Here is a 5,720-nt window from a genome sequence, read left to right on the forward strand (position 1 = left end):
GTTCTGTATTGTCTATAATTACATGTATGCAAAATTATGCAAGTCCAAACCAATGTATAGAGACAGGACCCATACAGTGATTGCTTAGGAGTAGAATTAAGGGAAGTATGGAGAAGCAGAAAGGCATGGAAGGGAATTCTTATGGGTGAAAGCCACAATGTTGATGATGGTAATATTTTCATAGGTGTGTACACAGGAAACTAAATTTCACTATAAAAAATGTGCACTGATTTATGCTTGAAATGATTAAATCTGTATTAGCTACTTTTCTCATTGCTCTGACAAACTGCCCAACTTTTTAAGGATTAAATATATAGTGACTCAGGTCTTCAGAGGCTTAAGTCTGTCAGGGTAAGATGCATGGTATAGGCAGGACCTGTTGAAGGGATTTCTCATATGACTATAAGACCAGGAAGAAAACAGCTCAGACCAGAATCAGAAAAAAAAAAAAAAAAATTCAAGGCACAGCCTGAGGGACTCACATATTCTATCTCGGGCCTAAGTTCCAAAGGTTATACAACTACTCCAAAGACTGGAACCAGTTAGTGACAAATTGTTCAAACACAAGAGCCTGGGGTGTACATTTTACATTAAATGACAACAGAAAGAGAATAAAACAAACCAGTTGCCTTTCTATGTATGAAAAGCAAGTCATGAAATTGAAAGCCAACTATAGTTTTGCTGTTGAACATAACTCTCATAACTGTTTTTGCCCTCCCATCAGAGCATCATAAGAGCATATTCAAATCACATCTGTATGATATTCTGTCTCCCTCTTCTGGTTCTGTGGGAAACAGAACAAGATGTTCCAGGCATCTAGACAGTGGCTTCATTTGGCACCAGAACCCACAATAGAGTAGAATTAAGGACAACACAGACTTGTCCGAGTCGGACAATCAAATGAGCAGAAAAACATTTCCCCCTTATATTCCCCTTAGCTCTTCAGTCCTTCTCAGATTATTTTTCATTGTATTCTCAATTATTTTTTTTTCTCAATTAGGTTCTCAATGAGTCTCTCCCAAAAGGGCTTCCAGCTAGCACAGCATTTTCTGAGCATGGAATCCTCTATCATTAAAAAAATACTTTTATTTATTGCTTGAGAATGTCATGCATGAATAACATGTGTATTGATCAAATCCACCTTCCATGCTCTCTCCTCCAACTCCCCCATAATCCTTCCTTCCAGCACTCCCCTCTAAACCCCATGTACTTTATGTACAATTTTTAAAATTTTTATTTTGTGTGCATTAGTGTTTTGCCTGCATGTGTGTAAGAAGACCACACGGATGCCTAAATGTCTGTAACACAGTGGTTGACGATGATGCTTTTCACATTATACACAAGGGTAATAAATTTAGAGATTTTTTTTTTCTTTGAACTCAATTTACTAAGGGCCCTTGGATGAAAAATTAGGTATGCGTTAGGGTTGGAGAGAGGGTTCGCTAGTTAAAAGCAATTGCTGCTTTTTCAGAGGACAGTTCAGTTCCCGGCACCCACATTTCATGACTCACAACTGTCTGTAATTCCAATTACAAAAGTCTGACACGCTTTTTGAAGACTTCATGGGCATCTACATACAAGTGCCACACACACACCAAGACACACAAATGAAAATAAAAATAAAATTTAAAAATTTACATGCTTAAACCTTACCCCCAACACAACACTTAGTCCTCAGCATAGGAATTTATCCAGAAAACTTTGGTTTGGTTTCCCAGGGTTCAAACCCCCTTCCCTGCTACTTCCAGAGATTTCTTTTCATTTATCCACATGAAAGCCTCAGAACCTCCTGTTCTTTCCTACTGTTCTCACAGTGGCCTGCCAAACTTCTGGCAAGTACTTGATGACAATTTGGGTTTTCTAGCTGTCAAAGCTGTGAAACATTTGCCTTCCCTTGATTTATGGATGCTTAGAGGGAAAGACTGTAGGGGAGGAATAACTAATGCTAAGGATATTTTTAATAGCCATATGGAAACTTTTTGTATAGTGTTCCTAAAACACAGACACACACAGACACACACACACACACACACACACACACACACAGGAATTTAAATGGAGTTAACTGCATTGTCCCAAGAACGCTTGTCTCAGAAGCTATAAGCTACCAAGTAAAAAGCCCAGTACCAGGTATGTGGGATATATTCTCTAAAGCTGTTTGTGGGGGGAGGTCCCAGAGACCCCAAAACAAACCATGGCTGTTGCCACCACTCTTTTCCACTCCTAAGAATTTGTTAAGACACTATTACTGAAGACACCACAAACTTTGGTCACAGGACATGGATAAAACCCACCGGTAACACCCTAACTGTTCTCTCCCTACTGCACAGCTCTCATAGTAACCGAAAGCTCCTATCAAGGCTGCTGGAGAAGAAAAGTCATTAAAAATCTTACTCATAGCTGGCATAGTTGCACATGCCATTAATCTCAGCACTTGGAAGGCAGTGGAAGGCAGAGACAGGTGAGGCCACCCTGGTCTACAAAGGGAATTTCAGACCAGTTGGAGCTACAGGAAGACTCTGTCTCAAAAATGTCTTAACCAGCTATGAATGCTGTGAACTACAATAATTACCAGCCTGGTAAGAAATGCCCAAGGGTGTACCTGGGCATGAATGTTATACAGCAACCACTTTTTGATTGGGTTTAAAGTCTACTCCACAAGAGAATAATGCGTGTTTGCTACTGTAAACCTGACTAAGAATTTGTGGCTATGGGGCTCATAGACCCTATGGGTAAACGTGCTGCTATTACTTTACTAAATGGGCATAGTATCAAACTGCTTTCTAAATATGTATCTCTACATACATATACATACATTTACATAGAGAAGCTCTCAGTCCTCATGAGAAAAACATCTTTGTACAGTGGACGACACAATACAGAGACTCACAACTGGCTAAAGTGCAGCAAACAAGAGTCCATGGAGTGTTCAACGATAAATCTATGCTACATTCCTTCCACCCAAGAAGTTCAGGGTCCACCGCGGAAGAGGGCTGGAAGGACTATAAACACCAGTGGTCAGGGAAGACTAGGGAAAACTGTCTTCTGGTTATGACAGGACTTTTTGCACTGGTAAATTTATGGCAGTTTTGGTTCTGACACAAGGTCTGCAGGAAAGCCAGTCAACATGCCAGCATGGATGGAGGAGGGACACAAGAGGCCCCCCTAACTGAAGAACTAAGGGTAAGTGATAGTGAGTAGGAGACAGGAAGTCAGTGTTGATTGGGAGTGTGGTCCTGGTAGGTTGACCATGCTCCAGTAGATGGTTCCATACCCATTCATATATAGGCAGCACTAACTGAACTCAGTGGGATAGGTAAAGGACATGAAGCTGGCAGGGAGATGGGGGTGTGATCTGAGAAGCTGAAGAGTGGATGTGAGGGTAAATGAATAAGAACCATTACACTGAAAAAAAAATTAACATGTTTATCTTTCTGGTCTGGGTTACCTCACTCAGGATGATTGCTTACAATTCCATCCATTAAACTGCAAATATTATAATTAGTTTTAAGAGCTGAAAACATTCCACTGCATATATGTACCACACCTTCATTATCCATTACAGCTGGTGGACATCTAGGTTGTTTCCAATTTCTAATATGAAAAAGGCAGCACTGAATATGAATGAATAAGTATTTCTACAGTATAGAGTCTTTGGGACACATGACCAAGAGTGGTATGGCTAAACAATCTGTTATATCAGTGTCAAGATTTTTGAGCAATCTGCACACTGATTTCCAAAGTGGCTGCAACATTTTGTGCTGTCACCAACAGTGGGTAAGAGTTCCCTTATCTCCACATGCTCACCAATGTATGATGCTGTTTGTTTTCATTACCTTAGCCATTCTGAGAGGGGTAAGATGAAATCTCAAAGTAGTTTAATTCCCATTTTCTGGATGACTATAGATGTTGAACATCTTAAAAAAAGTATTTCTCAGATATTTGCATTTTTACATAAAAAAATGCCCCTCTGTTCAGCAGCTTGTACTAGATTTAGTTGTGGGTGGGTTTTTTTTTTTTTTTTGATGTTTAGTTGTGTGTGTGTGTGTGTGTGTGTGTGTGTGTGTGTTCATGTATATTCTAGATACTTAATCCTCCACCAGAAGTATAGCCCATAAAGACTTTTTTCCATTCTGATGGTTACCTCTTCACTTGAATGATGGTGTCCTTTGATGTAAATAAGCTTTTTTATTTACTTCAGCTTCCATTTGTCAATTAAAGTTACATGTTCTGGATGCAGGGTTTGATAGCCGGATGCTAGCTGTGAAATGCTAGATGTGCATGTTTCAATTTTAAAATCTAAAGAAGTAGGAAAAGAAATAAATGGCCATGGGGAGGGCTTCATGGGAGAAGTGGTAGAATGTACTGACATAAAGGAGAAAGGAGGATAATACAGTGAGAAGAGTTAACTGGAGTGGGCAGTGGGAAGGCGGGACAGAGGACGGCATTTGGGGATGAATTAGTAACACTTAGGGCCTTTAGAAAAAGCAGAATAGAAACCTACCAAAAATTATAAAAAAGAGACTTAAAGGAAATACCTTATAAAAGGAGGACATTGCCCCTACTAGAAATCATATGCTATTAAAATAAAATCTCAATAAACTACTTTGAGATTTCATCTTACCACACTCAGAATGGCTAAGATAATGAAAACAAACATCATACTACCTCTGTTGAAGCTGTTGACCAGGGCTCCCATAGACCCTGATACACTATTGGTCATTGCCAATTCATTAACCACCAGAATTTGATAGTAACACACTATTGCTGAAGACACTACATAGATGAACTGTAGAGCAAACGTGGCGAAATCAAGGTGGCACTGACTTCAGAGCTTCGTGTCCACTGGATAAGTTTCCGAGTGCTAAAAGGTGTCAAGCATGCTACCAAGAGGCAAAAAGTATTCATCAGCCTTACCCAGCTGTAAGTCCTACAAATTGCAACAACTGGCCTGGCAAAATAGGCCCATAGCACAATAGTAGTATGAATATTATGGGAGTAACCAACCGCATCTAATTAGACTTAATGTCTGCTTTGTAGGATGGAGCCCATACCTTACAGTGATATCTGGTTTAGGAGCCTGAGGCTAGGCAGGACACAGGGAATAGTGGAGAGCCTAATACTTGTTTTCCGTTAAACAGTTATATTAAATTGACTCCTAATGACTTGCTGTTATACCCACAGAGTATCTATTTATTAAGATATCTATTAAGATATCCCTCAACTCTCACCAGAGATGTTTCCTTATGCAGAAACTTGTGGTTAAAACTGAAACCTACAACTGGTCAATGAGCAGAAAACAAGAGGCTTCAGAGTGTTTATTCATAAACAAGATACCTCCCAAAGCTCAGCCATCTTCAGAAGAGAGTGTGGAGAGATCATATAGCTAGAGTGGTAGCTGACCACAAGGAAACAGTTTTCCAGACAGATGGTCAATTAATTTTATGAGTTCATCATAAAGGTGACAACATGCGCAAGCCCCATGAACCGTCAAATCAGAAAAATCTCAGCATACATAAGAGAGTAAGAAATTCCAAACAAACCTGAAGAAATTTTGACTGCTAGAAAGAAGAGAGACAGTCTCTTTCAAGTATGGGACTTGGTAGATCAACCAGGTGCCAACGGATGGGCATACACTGAAGGACTTTGGGGGAGACAAAATAGACTCTATAGGCCTTTATATATTAAAGTACTTTCTTATATAGAATAAAGTACATTAT

General features: G+C 39.6%; 1 pseudogene; it reads left to right on the top strand.

Annotated features, from left to right (window-relative positions):
- Window positions 1-2,545: 2,545 nt before the first annotated feature.
- The window catches only part of LOC115067627, a 7,338-nt pseudogene continuing 4,163 nt past the window's right edge, over window positions 2,546-5,720 (top strand).

The sequence above is a fragment of the Nannospalax galili genome, unplaced genomic scaffold (genome assembly GCF_000622305.1).
Source record: "Nannospalax galili isolate Female #2095 unplaced genomic scaffold, S.galili_v1.0 scaffold446, whole genome shotgun sequence".
Classification (NCBI taxonomy): Eukaryota; Metazoa; Chordata; class Mammalia; order Rodentia; family Spalacidae; genus Nannospalax; species Nannospalax galili.